This window comes from Tenrec ecaudatus, chromosome 4, assembly GCF_050624435.1.
Source record: "Tenrec ecaudatus isolate mTenEca1 chromosome 4, mTenEca1.hap1, whole genome shotgun sequence".
NCBI lineage: Eukaryota > Metazoa > Chordata > Mammalia > Afrosoricida > Tenrecidae > Tenrec > Tenrec ecaudatus.
In genome coordinates this window covers 148,558,424-148,577,147 of record NC_134533.1, presented here as the reverse complement: position 1 = coordinate 148,577,147, position 18,724 = coordinate 148,558,424, and positions in this window count along the sequence as shown.

Below are 18,724 nucleotides of genomic sequence, written 5' to 3'. Positions count from 1 at the left end.
TTCAGTAATTCCTCTCAGTTACCTTGCTCTTGGTCACTCCCTACCAGTCCTCCCCTCCCCTCCCTCCTCTGGTTTAGAACCATTCGCTGTTCCCTTGTTCCTGTGTTGGGCGACACCTCCTCCCTTCCCCTACCTCCCACGCTCTCATGTCCCCCCAGGACCGTTGGTCCTGTTATTTTCTTCTCTCATTGTTTGTCCAGCCTATCTTTTCTAGGTGGACCTGCTGATATAGTATTATGTGCATACAAATGCATATGACTTTGATAGCGCCCAAGTGGCACATAAGAACATCGACATGCTGATAAACAGAAAAGCCACTAACATACAAAATTTACAAGGTAAAATAAAGAAAAGGAAAAAAACACAAAGGACAAAACAAAAAGATACCAAATATTAAAAGAAAAATTGCTAGTAGTTCAAGGTCAGTTCGTTGGCCTTTAGGAGTGTTTTCTAGGTGTGGCTTGTGAGGTGCCATGTCCTGGCCCGAAAGTCCATCCTTTATACTCCCTCGGGATCCCTTTGCTCTGCTTCCCCTGCTGCTCCATTGCACGCCCCCAGTGTTTGCCTCAGTGTGGTGGGGTCAGCTCAGTCGCACATCACCCACTGTGTCTCAGGTGCTGTCCTGTGTAGGGCCATGTGTTGGTGCAGGATGTCGCATCTCACAATGTGGCCAGCTGTATGGTCCTCTCTGTACTATCGGCCCTTCGAACTGGTCTATCGACCTTGGGCTTGGTGGACCCAGGTGTACTCCACTACGTCCTTTCTCCTTCCTTTGTTTCAGCTTCATTCTGGATGTGGTGTGGTGGGTCAGTTCCTTTCCCACTCCAGACGATCTATTTTTGTTTTTTTGTGGTATTCCCTTAGAATATGGGGGTCAGCCTAATTCTGGTTTGGGCCAGTGTGTCGTCCAGCCTCTTTGTATAGTCCTCTGTACTTTACGTTGCCCTCCTTGTTTGGTGTGTCGTGGTGGGGTCCGTATGCATGTTCCAGATCTGTGGGGACACAACCGATACTCTCCCCTGGGTGGGTTAGTACCCTGTTCCCCCTCCCATATCATCCACTCGGATTCTCCCCCTCCCTGCCCCACTTCTCCTTCTTTATGCTGGGCTCTCATGTACCTCCCTAAGTATGGCCTGCCCTCCTTCCAGCTATCTATGCTTCCCCCCGTTTATTGTGGGATGGATATTTATTCTTCTATTTCTGTCATGCTGATTGTATTTACCTCAGGGGACTCATGTTGTACCTGTCCCTTTGGGTCTGGCTTACCTCGCTTAACACAATTCCTTCCAGCTCTTCCCATGAAATAACGTGTTTCATGTGCTCATCCGTGCTTTTCAGTGCTGCATAGTACTCCATTGTGTGTATGTGCCAAAGTTTACTAATCCACTCGTCTATCGATGGAAACTTAGGCTGTTTCCAAGTCTTTGCTATTGTGAATTGTGCCTCAATAAACATTGGAGCGCATATGACTGGTCGTGTTTTATTTGCTGCTTCCATCGGGCATATGCCCAGTAGAGGGATGGCTGGGTCATAAGGTAGATCAATTTCCATTTTCTTTAAGTATCGCCAGATTGCTTTCCACAGTGGCTGTACAAATCTGCACGACCACCAGCAGTGGAGGTGGGTTCCTATTTCACCATAGCCCCTCCAACACTGTTGCTCTCTGATTTACCGATCTGGGCTAGCCTCAGGGGTGGTAGGTGGTATCTCATGGTTGTTTTGATTTGCATTTCTCTTATGGCAAGGGACTTTGAGCACTTTCTCGTATGTTTATTGGCCATATGGGTCTCCTCTCTAGTGAAAGTTCTTCTAAATTCTTTTGCCCACTTCCTTAGTGGGTTAACTGTTTTCCTCTTTTTGCAGGTCACGATGGTGTTGTAGATTTTAGTAATGAGCCCTTTGTCTGATGTGTCATTACTAAAAATCTTCTCCCAGTCTGTGGGTTGTCTTGTCACCCTCTTGGCGAAGTCTTTCGAGGTGCACAGGTGCTTTATTCTTATTAGATCCCATTTGTCGATTTCCAGTTCACCTGTGTGTGTACCCTTCCCTATTGCAGTGAGCCCATGTGCTCCCTGGGCCAGTGCTCTGAGATTAGTCCCAATTCCCTCCTTAATCGTCCTGATGGTTTGGGGTTTGACTTCTAGATCTGTGATCCACCTTGAGTGTATTCTTGTGCATGGGGTGAGGTAAACGTCTTGTTTCATCTTTCTACATGTGGATATCCATTGTTTCCAGCACCATTTATTAAAGAGGGCATCTGCTTCCCACTTGATGTTTTTGGGACCCTTGTCGAAGATTAGTTGTCTATATGCTGATGATTTTACTTCTGGGCTTTCTATTCTTTTCCACTGGTCTGAGTGTCTATCATTGTGCCAGTACCATGCTGTTTTGACCACTGTAGCTGTGTAATAGGCATTAAAATCAGGTAGGGTGAGTCCTCCAATTGTGTCCTTCTTCTTGAGGAGTTCTCTGCTAATTCTGGGTTTCTTCCCTCTCCATATGAAGTTGGTGGTCAGTTTTTCCAATTCTTTGAAGAAGGTTGATGGTATTGGAATCGTATAGCATTGAACTTGTAGAGTGCTTTAGGAAGAACTGACATCTTTACTATGTTAAGCCTACCTAACCATGAGCAGGGGAGGGTCATCCATTTGTGGAGGTCACTTTTGGTTTCCTGTAATAGGGTTTTATAATTATGCTTATAAAGGTCTTTAGTATTTTTGTTAAATATATTCCTAGGTATTTCAGTTTGTTCTTGGCTATTGTGAAGGGTACTTCCCTCTTAATTGCCCTTCCATGGCTCTGTCCGATGTGTAGTAGAAACCCTACCGACTTCTGTTTATTGATCTTGTATCCTGCTACTCTTCCGTATTCCTCTATCGCTGTAAGTACTCCAACTGTGGAGTTTTGGGGTCTTCAATGTATAGGATCATGTCATCTGCAAATAGAGATAGTTTCACCTCCTCCTCTCCCAACTGGATCCCTTTGATGTCCTTCTGCTGTCTTATGTTGTTAGCCAGAACCTCCAAAATGATATTGAATAGAAGAGGGGACAGGGGGCATCCTTGTCTTGTACCCTTTTTCAGTGAGATTGTTCTTGTCTTTTCTCCATTGACTATGATGTTGGCTGTTGGTCTTTCATAGATAGCTTGTATGAGCTTGAGGAACTTACCTTCCAATCCTATCTTCATTAGTGTTTTGATTACGAATGGGTGCTGGATGTTGTCATATGCTTTTTCTGCGTCTATGGATATTATCATATGGTTTTTATCCTTTTTCTTCTCGATGTGGTATATGATATTGATGGATTTTCGGATGTTAAACCATCCCTGCATCCCTGGGATGAATCCGACCTGGTCGTAGTGGATGATATGTTTTATTTACCTTTGTATTCTATTGGCCAATATTTTGTTAAGAATTTTTGCATCTATGTTCATTAGAGATATTGGTCTATAATTCTCTATACCTGTGGGGTCTTTGCCCTGTTTGGGTATCAAAGTAATGCTGGCTTCGTAAAATGAGTTTGGGAGCTTGCCGTTCTTTTCTATGTTATGGAATACTTTGTGGAGGATCGGTGTCAGCTCTTCCCTGAATGTTTGGTAAAATTCTGCTGTGTAGCCATCTGGCCCTGGGGTCTTTTTCCTTGGTAGGTTTTTGATGACACTCTCTATTTCTTCCTTCGCTATGGGTTTGTTGAGGTTCCTGTCTCAGATAATCTAGGGAGAGATTGTTTTTCTAAATATTTATCCATATCTTCTAGGTTTCTGAATTCATTAGAATACAAACCTTCATAGTACTTTGTGATTATCCTTTTTATATCATTGGGGTCTGTTGTTATTGCCCCCCATTCATCCATCATCCTGGCTGTTTATGTTTGCTCCTTTCTATCTTTGGTAAGCTTTGCCAGAGGACTGTCAATTTTATTGATTCATTCATAAAACCAGCTTCTAGTTGCGTTAATTCTTTGCATTGTTCTTTTGTCTTCCCACTGGCTTAACTCCCCCCTGATTTTTATTATTTCTCTTGCTATTGGAGGGGTAGTTCTGTTGACTCTGTTCTAGTTGTTGAAGGTTTTGTGCTAACGTTTCTGTCATATGCCTTTCTTCTTTTTTCATATATGCATTCAATGATATCAAGCTACCTATGATAACTGCCTTTGCTGTGTTCCGTAAGTTTTGATATGTTGTATGCTCGTTCTCGTTAGTTTCTAGAAACTTCCTAATATCCTCTCTGATCTGGACCTGAACCCATTCATGTCGCAGGAGATCGTTGTTTATTCTCCAATTGGTTGCCCTTGCTTTTCTGGATGCCCTCTTATTAATCTCCAGTTTTATGGCATGGTGGTCTGAGAAAGACGTCTGGATAATATCTATGTGTTTGAATTTACTCAGGCTGGCTCAAGTATCTTAAAGATGAATTGGTGTTGGATATTGTCGAATGCTTTTTCTGCATCTATTGATATTATCATGTGGTTCTTATAGTTTTTCATGTCAATGTGGCGAATGATACTAATGGTCTTTCGTATCTTTAGCCATCCCTGCATCCTTGGTATGAATCCCACTTGGTCATGGTGAATTATTTGTTTTATATACTTTTGTATTTCACTGGCCAGTATTTTGTTAAGGATTTTTGCATCGATGTTTATTAGGGATATTGGTGTGTATTTCTTGAATTTTGTGGGATCCCTGCCAGGTTTTGGTATCAGAGTTACACTTGCTTCATAGAAGGATTTTGGGAATTTGGCATCTTTTTCTATGTTCAGGAAGATTTTGTGTAGGATTTGTGTCATTTCTTCCCTGAACGCTTGGTAGAATTCTCCTGCAAAACCATATGATCCAGGGTTGTTTTGGTTTTTGTTGTTGTTGTTAATCCCTTAATAGCCTTGTCTATTTCTTGTATTGCTATGGGTCTGTTGAGATTCTTTATATCATTGGATATAGTCTAGAGAGGGATTGCTTTTCCCAAGAATTTGTCTATGTCTTCCATGTTGTTGAATTCGTTGGAGTACAATCATTTGTAGTACTGTGTAATTATCCTTTTGAGTACATTAGGGTCTGCTGTAATGTCCCTTTTATCCCTCATCTTTGCTATTGAAATTTGTTCCTTCCTTTCTTTGGTTAGGTTTTCCCGTGGTCCGTCTATTCTGTTTATTCTTTCAAAGAACCAACTTTTAGCAACATTAATTTTTTTCTGTAGTTTTCTTATTTTCTCTCTCCTGAATTTCAGCTCTGATTTTTATTATTATTATTTTTTTTTTTGCTATTGACAGGATTGTTCTGCTGATACTGCTCTAGTTGTTGTAAATTTTGTGTGAACATATCAATCATGAGTTTCTCTTCCTTTTTCAGGTGTGTATGTATTGCTATGAAACTTCCTCTGATAACTGCCTTTCCTGTGTCCCATAAGTTTTGGTATGTCGTGTTCTCATTCACATTGGTTTCTAGAAATTTCCTAATTTCATCTCTGACCTGCGCCAGTACGCCCTCCTTTTGCAATGGAGAGTTATTCATCCTCCAATTTTTTGCTCTTGTTTTCTCGTCTTCCTTTTGTTGATTTACAGCCTATGGCACAGTGGTCAGAGAGAGAGGTCTATATGATATAAATGTGCTGAAATTTATGTAGATTCACCTTATGCCCCAGCATGTGGTCTATATTCGAATATGTGCCATGTGAGCTTGAAAAGAATGTAATTTTTTTTGGTATTTGGATGAAAAGCTTTGTAACTACAGGTCTAATGATCCAATTGTAATGTTTAGATCTCTAGTCTCCTTGTTGAGTTTATTTCCCTGTGATCTGTCTTTCTCAGAGAGCCTGTATTGAAGACACCCACTATAATTGTAGAGGCTGTGGTTTCTTTTCCATCTTTTGGAGTATTTGGTTGACGCATTCAGCGGGTTTCTCATTCGGGGAATATATGTTTACAATGCTTAGTGGTTCTTTGTCTACCATTACCTTGAGCGGTATGTAGTGTCCCTCCTTATCTGTTTTTATGGTTTGCACATTGAGGTCAATTTTTTTCTGAGATTAGGATTGCAACCCCTGCTCATTTTGAATTGCTGTTTGCTTGGTATGCCTTTCTCCAGTCTTTGATTCTCAGCCTATTTTTGTATGTAGTCTTGAGATGTGTCTCCTGTAGGCAGCAGATTGATGGTCTGTGTTTTCTAAACCAGTCTGCTAGTCTCAGTCTTTTAATGCGTGAGCCCATTGATATTCAGGATTATTATCTCCATATGTGGACTCTGTGATGTTATCTTATACCTTTTGTGTTGGGTGTTTTCCTACCTCCATTTCTTAACAGTGTGTTGTGCATGTGTTTGTGGTTCATTCTTGACTTCTTTCTGCCCTTAAGCCAGTGCTATTGTGGGGGCTGTATTCTCTTTGTTGCCCTCTGGGTGGGGTTGTCCTATGTGATGGTCTCTTATTTATGCTTGGTGCATGCTGTTCTTCCACCCGTACTGGGTCAGCAAGGATCTTTTGTAGGGCTGGGTTTCTTCTAACATATTCTTTGATTTTTTTCCTTGTCTGGGAAGACTCTTAGTTCTCATCTATCTTGATCGATAATTTGACTGGGTAGAATATTCTTGAGTTTGAATGATTTTCCTTCATTTTTGAAAGATATTAATCCATTTTCTCCTTTTCTTCATAGTGTCCCCTGATAGGTCTGCACATATTCTTGTTTGGGAGTCTTTATATGTGATTAGTTGTTTTTCCATAGCTGCTGTCACGACTTTCTCCTTTTCCTCAAAGTTGGGTAGATTAACTATTATATGGCTTGGTAATTTCTTCTTGGGATTAAGTCTAGCTGGCTTTATTTCAGCATTCTGAATGATTGCCTGGTTTTCATTCAGTAATCTGGGGAAGTTTTCCTCCAAGAATTCTCTCACTTTTGTTGCAGATGGCTTCTTTGTTGTGTCTTCCTCCAGTAAGTCAATAATTCTAATGTTGTTCCCTTTCATAGCATCAGACCTAGCTCTTAGATTTTCTTAAGCATCTCGGATGATATTAGATTTTTGTTTGAGTTTGTTAAAGTTGGCTTGGCTGTCCTCTAGGTCACTGGTGCTGTTGTCTACATCCTCAAGTCGATTGGTGAAGTTCATGAGTCTGCTACTGGTTTTTCTTATCTTCTCCTTGTATTTTCCTTTGGTGTATGGACTTTATCTCCTCTACCATTTCATCCTTTTTCTGCATTGTTTCCCTCATATCCTGTATTACTCCAAACAGCATCCTGAAAATTTCTTTCTTTGACAGATCAATGTCTGTTTCTTCTATGCACATTGTAAGGTTCAGGACATCTTTTGTCATTGCCTTTTGTTTCTCCTGTGTTTTCATTGAGGTCATTGGTGCTGATTACTGTTTAAGTTGTTATTTTAGAGCAACCAGGTGACATTTTCCAGGGTGTTGATGAGCACTGGTTCTCTCTGGGGGGACTCATAGAAATGTGTCTTCAAATTGCCTGCAGCGACTATCAAATTGGGCTACCACTTTATCCTCCTGTGGCTTCACTCTTTCCTGAATCAACCAGTATTCTTTTATTTGAAGGGCAAGTTGGATGGTCCTCTCAAGGGACTCTAGTTGGGTTGTTGAGGACCCACAAGGATGGTGCTGCACTGGATGATCTCACAAAAAGCTGTGATAGTGTGGCAAATGGCAGCTTGGGGTGTCACAGAGGGTGTGCGGGGTTGCCTGCTTCAACAGAGTGCCACAGAAGGCTGGTGGGTTTCCTGCTTCGGTGTAGAGCACCGCGAATGGTGGGTGGAATTGCCCTGGTCAGGTAGATCATTGCAGAGGTTGGGCAGAGGTTCCCGCAACAGCGTGGAATGTTGGTGAGTGTTAGCGAACCTGCATTAGGCTCTGTGAGGCCCTACGGCAGGCGGGAGGAAGTTCCCTCAGCCACTCAGGACCACAGAGGACAGATAGGAGCTCCCCCAGCTATTCAAGTAGGATTTCCCCTGAAGAAGCTGGGTGGGATTTCCTCAGCCGAGTGTTAAGCACTGCAGGAGGTGAGTGGGTAGAAATTCCCCTGGAAGAGGTTGGGCAGGATATCCCTTGGAGGAAGGTGAGTGGGCTTTCCCCAGCCTCTGATTACACTTCAGAGGGTAGAGCATGCCAGCTGGGTGGAGGGCAGGCGTAAATGCCCTAGGCTAAGGGGAGTGGTCTAGAGGTTGGCAGTGGTGTGTGAGAGAAAATGAGAGACAAAACAAAACTGAAAAACAAAACAAAACTAAGCCTGCTGAGACTGTGGTGGTATAGAGAGAAGAGGGGGAAATGAAAGTAAGAGTATAATTGAAACTCGATCCCTGATCAGCGGGCTGGAGGGTTTTAACCCTGTCCCGAGGTGCTGGCAAGCTATGGCTGTGTTGAGATAAAGCCCCTGCACTGGCTCCAAGTGGTCCTGGGTCCAGCTGAGACAGTGCGAAGGCGAAGATCAAACCTTCGTGGCCTCCATGTTGATAAGCCAAAAGTCCCCAGCCTCTCAAAACCTAGTGGATCTGTGCCTACTTATCTTTATAATGCTCTTCCTGCAACCTGGCAGTGTGGAATTTCCCTCTTATTAACTCTCCGGCACTGATTTCTGTGGTGTCCCTGGTATTTGTTACTCAGTCACCATCTTCCCAGAAGTTTCCGCTTTCACAATTCTTATAAACATATTTAAACTTTTGAATTGAATGGTTCATGAATTAGCTGCCAATAAAACTCTTAAAAAAGAAACCAAAATGTTATTATATAACTAATTTCACATGCAATTCATTTTTGAAAGTTATTTTAACAGGAAGTTTATTATACTTTTCCATTTGTAGCTCAAGAGAAATGTGTTCTAATGGTCTTCAGGAGATGTTGAAATACATACCATAAGTCCCTGAAGAGAAGTATGAAATTTGAAAATCTGCTCACTTATCTAATGATTAGCACAAAGAAATGCAGACTGTATTCTAAGATCCTAGTCAATTGCCAGTGTTGCTTTGAGGTTAGCTTGACATATGCATCTGTTCCATAAGGCAGAGCCAGCAGAATTCCTTGTTGGCAATCTACTTTATGATGCTCAGAGAGCACACTGTGGACTGCGACAAGACAGCATCAAGGGTCTTGGAAGCACACAGCAGCATAGTCACATGAGGACACCTACTTCCCACAGGGATAGAATATGATCTTTGACAAACTGAAATAAGGTGACCACACAGTGGTAGATCACCTGGAGAATACTGCTCTCAAACGGAACTTCTTGTCAAATCAGGAAAGACGTCAGTCCCCAACATGAATTGTTTAAGGATGTGGCTAAAATGGCAGACAGAAATAGGAACTATAAAACAGGTTGACAATGATCACCCAGCCTTATATCCTGATGATTATGCCTACTCATACTGAACTTCAGAAGTACCCAGGCGAGAGCACTTCACCCCACCCAGCTCTAATCATTTCCAGCACATTAATGAGGTCAAGCCAACACTTATTCATAGCAAACTACTAATTAATATATTCTACAGTTTTTTTTCTATTGAGTTTTCGAATTCTAGTTATGTGAGTGGGATGCATGGAAATCATTTTTGAGATGGAAAGGAGGAGGATGATCTGATTTGCTCAGAGTTTTTCCTTCTTTTTCGTCTTCCAGCTCTTGGTATTTTAGGCCACTGGGAAAATGTCCATGTGCTACAGCTGAGCTTTCTGCTAAAACCAATAGCCAACCAACAGTTCAGTGCTTTAAAAAAATTGGGTTTAAAAAAAATTACTCCATTTTAAAACTAGGGCTTTATTTGTTTGTTTAACATTTTCATTCTTAATGGATATGGTCTTGAGTAGTTTGCTGTTTAGTCCTTTAAGCCTTAGTATTACCAGAATTATGACAGAAAACATTAAAAAATAAAATCATAAGTAGAAGATTCTTCAAAAAAATTCTGAAGAAAAGTAGTGGGTAAAAAGTGCCACTGTGTAGTACTTGATATTGTCTGTGAAGGGTTCAGCATACGGGCTGCCAGCACAGAGTAACACCTCAGTAAATGATTGTTACATTATTATTAAATTGAATTATTATTACTTATGTTACCATCTAAAAAATTTAAACAGTTTTACTGACACATAATCCACCTATAGTACAATTCAAGAGTTCAGTCATATCAAGAAGAGTTGTCCATTAACTATCTTAGAACATTTTATATTTTCTTGTACTCATTCTCATTAACTCCCCGCTTCCCCCCTAGGTCCCCTGCCACACCCCAAGAAACCATGAATCCAATCAATCCAATTACTCTCTACAGATTTACCTATCCTGGATTTCAAATGCTCAAAAACACACCAGAACAACTTTAATGTTAAAAACTAATAGCGATAATAAAATAAAACAGAAAAATCTCAATACAAAAGAAAGTAGAAAATATTAAAAATTCAAACAACTTGAAAATGGGTCCAAGGGGAGATCAAATTTCAAGGTGTTAAATTTTAACCTAAGTACATTTGCGCTTTCTAATTCATTCTGCATGATAGCAAGGCTTTTGACATCCCTGGTTTATGGTAAAGGGGATTCACTAGAGTCTTAATCCATGTGTATTTCCCCATCTTTTTTTTTCTTCAAACAGAAGCATTTTTTAAGTGAATCAAAAGGGAGGTCAAATAAGATGTTACATTTTAACCAAACGATATCTACCATGATCACATTTGCCATGGTCTCTGCTGATAACCAGGCTGTTCACATTCCTGACTGCAGTCGGCGAGCATTCACTCGGAGCTCATTCTATGTGTGGACCTTGCAAATGGATTTTGAGCTTCCACTGTGAGCCGTAACCTTCTTGAAACCAGTTGTTCACAGTTTAAGCTCTGATACCGTTTCCCCCTTTGTATTTGGGTTACTGTATATTATTTACAGTCCGTGATCACAGAGGCTGGGGTGCTTCTCTCCATGTGGACTTAGTGGATTCCTCACTGAGATGGCTACTTACCATCAAGACCTCAGACACTATTTTTTTCCCTGATAATCAGACACCATCTGGATTCTTCAGGATACTTTGCTATAGCACTCCTATCTTCAGTGACCTATCTCTTCAAGAGGGTGAAAGTCAAGCAGGGCCATTTCATAAGAATTAATTATGCTTGATTAGGGTTAGAATTAAGTGCAAGAGCAAAATCCATTCATAAACCTAAAGCTTATATATGTCTTTGGTTCACCTTAGAGACATCATATTCATTTAATGTTAGAGACCATTATCAATTATCTCCCTGGAGCATTAGGTAATTCTATTGATAATGTCATTAGTTTTACCAAAGGTATAAAACAAAGTTGATAAAGGAAATTATACAAGTATAGGTTGGCTATACACAACAATACGTGTGCAATCTGTACGAGTCACCAATTTATTTTATTACTCTTAATGAGATATTGAAGCTGAGATGGTATGTGTGTGTTTGTTGCCTTGAAAAGCTTATCTGTTGCTTTGGTGCTGTCATGTTAAAGTTGGGCAACAACTTCTGCACTGGCATAGACAACCACTGAGCACAGGGAAATATTTCCTGCCCATACTCCCTTTCCTCTCACTGCTGGCTTGCTGCAAGTGCCCCCGCTAGCTGGTCAGCATGCATATTACACTGCTCAATTGCTTGAAAGATTGGCTGACCAGTTGACCATCAGGCCTCAACTAGTTCAGCAGTAAGTACATCTATCAGACCAAGTGCCTCATGCAGGAGCACACATCATCACCCTTTATCCTGTCACCACTTAGACTTTATATTAATTATGCCATTTGTTTATATTAATTATGACATTGGTCTATGTGGTTGCAGCCAGATTTGAATGTATGAGGGAGGACTTTGATAACATTGGAATTAAGAATACTGTAGGAGGAATTCTGATTGCATATAACTATTTCCTGCTACAGCCGATAAACTTAAATCCAGGAGAAGATGAATTCCAAGGTTGTCAAGATGGGTTCTGTAAGCTGGGATCACTGATGACTGCATTGATTGATAACTGTCAGAGATAAAATTTTGAACTTCCTCAGAATCCATATATTCTTGCACATACTACAGGATCACAAGAAGCTCTTTTTGGTTCAACTTCAAAAGAAAACATGGCCATGCTAGATGCTCAGTCTCATGTAGATCACTGAAGATATGGGGGCGAGAGCAAAGTGTGGTGAAGAAACAAAATGGTGCCTGGCTGTCAGAAAGAATAATGTCTGAGGTCTTATAAGACTTGTCTTAAAACATGCAATCATCTAAATGATATATCAATTAGCCCACATGGAAGAAGTACATCAGCCTGTGTGATCCAAGGATTGTAAATAATAAAACCCAAATCTGAAAGATGGTATGGTATCAGAGCTTAAATTGTGGATACATCGTTTGGAGAAGGCTATGGATGATAGTAGAAGCCCAAAATCCACGTTCAGGTTCTCACATGGCTGAAGTCTCCAGTGAATCCCCTCTGACCACAGTCCAGGGATGTGAGTACCCTTATCAGACGGACAGCATTGTGAAGTTGATTATGGTGGATGCAGTTAGGTTAAAATATATAGTCTTATAATTTGATCTCTCCCTTGACTCATTGTGAAGTTGTTTTAGTGTTTAATATTCTCTCTCTCTCTATATATATATTAAACTATATATATATATATATATATATATATGGTTTTCTCTTTGATTGAGGCCTTTCTATGTTTTGGCTAGCCATTGTTGTTTTGTTTGCTTTCTTTGACTTTGTATGATTGTATTTTGATTTGTATGATTTTGTGGTTATGAAATCCAGGGTTGGATGGGATGTGGCAGCTGGGGATGGGCCAAAACGAAGAGCTATTAATGAGCATGAGAAGAAAATGTTCTGAAATTGATCGTGGTGATGATTGCACAAATGTATCTGAACAATTAAATTGTATGATAGGTGCCAATAAAATATTTTTTTTTTTCAGAAAAAGAAGATTGGTTTGCAGTCTGGGACAATTCCAGGTCGGTAGCTGCATCTTCGTTTGAATTATATGACCATGCACCAGGATGTAGACCCATTAGTTCTTATTTCTCCAGCAACCGAGCTGTTCAGTTTAATGTACAGCAGGATTCCTGGGCCGGAGAGAGGGAAAGGAAGCCCTCTCCAAGAGCCCTGCTGTCTGCAGTTAGAATAACAGAGGAGGTAGACAAGGTATTTGGTTTTATCTTTTTCTCGGTCCTTCAATTGCTCCCTACTTTCTGTTGCTTGAATAGTGAAAATAGTATGGGTAACTAGAGAGTGTTATAAACAAACACATGTTTCATTCGCCTTTGATTCTATTCATAACTTTTTGTACAACATTAAAAAAGACAACTTTTGTAATGTTATCACTCTCATTTCCAATAGTTAGTTTTGGTTATTTAAAGTTACACAGTGTCTAAAACTGTCTTACAAGAGCAGATAAATTTCATCCCTCAAAGAAACACACAGCAAACAAATATTGACTATGAAAACAAACAAGTAATATGGATACACATCATAAATATTTACTGTGTGTTATTTAAAAACATCAGCAGAAAGCTGAGCACTTTGATGGAAGAAGTGGAGGGTCTTTATTCCGAAACAGGTGAATTACAGCTACCAGAATTAATAAGGAAATCATGGGAAGACAGCCATGGTAGCTATTTGCATTTGTTTAAGTTATTTTTAAGCAACAACATTTTTCAGGATTATCTCACTAAGGAGATAATTTAACAGGGCAGTGTTTTATTTTGTTGTATGGAGGATCCTTGAGTAGGAACCAACTAGATGGCCCTTAACAACAACAATATCACACTAATGGGACTTTACAAAATAACTTTGTCATTGTCAACTAAAATAATAAACAATTTTATCAGGATTGTTCTCCATTGTCATAGATTTACAGTTTTTATTTTCTTCCATCTCAAAGGAGCTCTGGTAGCCTAATGGTTTAGCACTTGACTGCAAACCAAGAGATTAGTGGCCTGAACCCACCCAGTAGGAGAAACACCTGTTTTCCGATGGCACATTTCTCCTTTGTCACATGTGGTTCCTATAAATCAGACTTGACTCACAGCAACCAACAAAAACAAAACACATCTCAAAAATGAACCACCATTAAAATTATACTTACCTTAGAAGGGGAAATAAACAAACAAACAAACTCAACCCTCTTCATTTCGTCAACGAGACCTACAATTCCGTATCAGGTAGGCTCAAAGCCTTGGTCCAGATTGAATTATAACTGGGCACCACAGCCTGCTGCAGTCTTATCGTAGACCAATGACAAGGCAGAGCCTCAGACAGGAGAACAATTCGTGAGAAAACAAACCATAATTTAAAACTATTACTAGTCCTGGGTAAGGGAGGCCAGAGGTGGGCAGATGGCACACTGAGAAGTCCTTGCTCTCTTTCTGAACCCGTCTCCATGGCATCCATTCACGTGAGTTTCAGCAGTGCTGCTGTCTGAGAACCGACAGCCAGAGATGAATTAGGGCAGACCCTCCTGTAGCACTCATGGAATTTGAATATGGGGAGAGTACTAATAGTACTAAAAATAGAAATACAGTCATCTTTCAGTATCCATGGTTCCAGGATTCCTCCGGATACCAATGTCTTTTGATGCTCCAGTCCCTTTAAAAAATGGTGCAGGATTTGCATATAACTTATTCATATCCTCCCATATTCCTTAAATCATCCCTGGATTACCTACACTACCAAATGCAATGCAAATGCTATGCAAATGACACTTTACACTCCCTCTTATCCTTGAAGGATTGCTTTGACCACTTAATTGCTTCCTCTACTCCCTGTATTTTATTTAGATTGTAGGGGTCTACTGCAGTAATCAAACAAATTATGTGAATCAGTATGAAACTGCCACTGTCATGAGAGGTACATGGAAGCTTTAACCTCATCTCTGGCCCATGTCTTTACAGCCTGTCCAGCCTGCTTGAACTATATGTCTGTTTTAACTATAAATCCATCTGTGGGTCAGGGTCTAGTTGTTTGGGGTACACTTCATAGTGACCTTTTCTTAAGTTCTTTATTATCTTCAATTGTCTCGAGAATCAACGTCTATTCTAACTCTGTTTCACCTGAAGCTACTTATTAAGCCTCATGGTAAATTGTTGTTTCTTGTGAGGGATTTCGTCTTTCTTAACAAAAAATATTATTATTAGTTGCATGAAAGCTTACAGGGAAATCAATTCCCACTCACCAATCAAACATATTTCTTTCATCTCCTTAATTGTAATCCCCACAATAAATAACATTATATTTCTCTCTTCCTCCCTTGGTTTCCCATTTTCGTTTCTCCTTTTCTAATCCTTCTAGCATTCTGAATTTTGTTCTTGAGTCAACGCTACCCGTTATGTGTCTAATTGCAAGTTATACTACTGCTGAGACCATACCTCTTTGGGGTAATTGTTCACTTGACAGATTTTTCTATTGTTTGACTGGAAATTAATCCATGGTACTGAGTTAAATTCCAGACCTAAGGGGTGACTAAAGGCCATAGTCTGAAGGGTACCACTCTATCTGACCAGTAAACCTCATCATTTTTTAGGATTTTGAGTTTTAGTCCACATTTTTAACTCCCACTCCATTTAGGACTTTCTAATGTGACCCCTTTCAGAGTAGTGGTAGTGGTAGCCAGGTACCATCTGGTTCTTCTGATCTCAGGGTCATAGAGGATGAGATTCAAGTGATCCAAAAGTTCATTGGACTGATTGTTTCCATGCATCTTTGATTTTCTTCACTCTTCTTTGCTCTGGAAGAGGAGAGACCAATTGCTGTTCCTTCGATGTTCACTCATGTGCTTTTAATACTATAATCAATTCTCACCAAAGAAGGATGCAGAGCATTGTCTTTGTGGACTACGTATGTTATGCCAATTGACTTTGATGTACCCTGAGACTCTGGTCCTGAGCCTTAGCAGGGTTTTTTGTTCCAGCTGATGTGTAGAACTGAGAATATTGATAGACCTTCAGCATATTCATAATTTCCAGTTCTTTCTATTTTTTTACTGCTTGCTATTATATTTTTTACTTTTCTAGCATTCCATTTTTTAATTTATTGATTTTTATAGTTTCATTGATGTAGCATTCAAGTGTACTTCCACTTCATACACTTCCATCATTAAGTTACTTTTACAAATATATATATATATATAAAATCACAATCAGGACTAGTGCACCCACCCCCTTCCCATATTCATTATTTGCTCCCCAAATTCTCTCCACCCCCATTATCCATAATAAATGATCACACCAGTTATTGTATCTATGCCTCCACTCCTGTGTTTCATAAACCTGGAAAACTAAAAACTAAAACCAAACAAAACAGAAAGAAAAAAATATAAATAAAGAGGAAGAAAGAACTGCCAGCAATACTAAAATAAGCCAGAGAGATCTCTGTCATGGAACAAGTGATAAATATTTTAAACCTAATTCAGCTTGGGTGTAGAAGGAGGTAAACTGACCAGGGACATGATACTGTCACACCATTCAACGTAAGGCAAATTTACATTAATCTCTGTTTGGTAGCAAAGCTGTTTGAGTCTCCCAGTTGTGGCCAGAGGGGATCTGTCAAAGGCTTAATCTGACGAGGCACTCTGCATGTGGCAGTTATAAAATTTCATGTCAGCTTGATAAATAGAGGGAAGGTGTGGAGTCTAGCCTGTCCATCAGGTCACAGCCTGATCATGTTTCCTTGGGGTGAGGCCTTCTCATGAGGACTCTGAGAACTTCCTCTCTTTCTCCTGAGAGGCAGGACACACTGTCTCTCATCTTTACCTTCCTGTTGACGAGCCACATGGAGCCATGCTGAGAGCAGCCTGAGCCCTGGAGATGTTTCATTGCCATTGGATCCACAGGAATTTCCACCCACCAGCTGGTAATTTTCCTGTATCTGGCATCATTGCATGTGCTCTGTGCATCTGAAGAGGAATTCATGGGCTAATATTGGACTTATTGGCTAGTATTGAGCTTATGGACTTGATCTGGACTGGGCTGGGATGTTTTATTGATGCATAATTACTTCTTACACATAGATGAGTGTCTCTGGATTTGTTTCTCTAGTCTATCCAGCCTAACATATTGCAGATGAATTTGGGGTTCCCACTGTCCTCTATAGCCCCCTACAAACTAGGTGTTCACATGTAAGCACTGATATTTTTTCTTTATTATATTTAGATTTTGTTATTGTCATTTTTTGATCACATAGGCTGATGTGCTTCTTCCACGTGGACTTAGTTGATGCCTCACTTAGATGGTTTCTAGTTGGGATACAAGCCTTTTAGACCCCAGACACTATTCCAATTGATAGGTGGGCATCATCTATTTTCTTCCCCACACTTTGCTGTAGCACCCATCTCTTCAATGATCACATCATGAAGGTGAGTATGAAGCAGGGCCATGTTATAAGAACTAACTGTTCATGGATTGGGTCTAGGATTATTGGTCTAGATGGTCTAGAACCATCTGCTTATCCATGGGTTATGAACAACTCTGGTTTACTTTGGTGGTCTCATTCTCACTCTATGACAAAGGAAAAATGTTATCAATCATCCCCCTGGGGTAAAAGGTGATTCCATTGATAACATCATTCAGATCCTTTTTGATAACTTACCTCTCAAGTAACTACCATATATACTCGTATATAAGCTGAATTTTTTTCAGCACATTAACAAAATCATTTTATTAGGGACCCATAGAACTCTTATCATAATCCACACATACACCCATTGTGTCAAGCACATTTGTACATTGCTTGTACATCTCAAAACATTTGCTTTCTACTTGAGCCCTTGGTATCAGCTCCTCATTTTGCCCTCCCTCCCCACTCCCTCCCTCCCTCACAAACCCTTGATAATTTATAAATTATTATTATTTTGTCATATCTTACACTGTTTGACATCTCCCTTCACCCACTTTTCTGTTGTCCATCCCCCAGGGAGGGGGTTATATGTAGATCCTTGTGATCAGTTTCCCCTTTCTACCTCACCTTCCCCTTCCCCTCCTGGTAATTGGTCCTGAGGGGTTTATCTGTCCTGGATTCCCTGTGTTTCCAGTTCTTATCTGTACTAACACACTGCAGATCGATTTGGGGTTCCCACTGTCCTCTATAGTCTTCTACAAACTAGGTGTTCACATTTGCTTAAATGTGACATTTTTCCTTTATCATATTTATATTTTGTTATTGTCATTATTTGATCACATAGGCTGATGTGCTTCTTCCACGTGGACTTAGTTGATGCCTCATTTAAATGGTTTCTAGTTGGCATAAAAGCCCCTTAGACACCAGAAACAATTCCAATTGATAGCTGGGAATCATGTTTTCTTCCCTGTTCTTATCTGCACCTGTGTACATGCTCTGATATAGCTGGATTTGTACGGTAGAATTGGGATCATGCTAGTGGGAGGGAGAACGCATTAAAGAACTAGGGGAAAGTTCTATGTTTCATTGTTTCTATACTATACCCTGACTACCTCGTCTCCTCCCTGAAACCCTTCTGTAAGGGGATGCCCAGTTGTCTACAGATAGACTTTGTGTCTCCACTCCTGCACTCCCCCTCACTCACAATGATATGATTTTTTGTTATTTGCTGCCTGATACCTGAGCACATCGACACCTTGTGATCACACAGGCTGGTGTGCTTCTTCCATGTAGGCTTTGCTGATTCTCAGCTAGCTGGCCACTTGTTTACCTTCAAGCCTTTTTGACCCCAGATGCTTTATCTTTTGATAGCCAGACATCATCAGCTTTCTTCACTACATTTGCTTATGTATCCACTTTGTC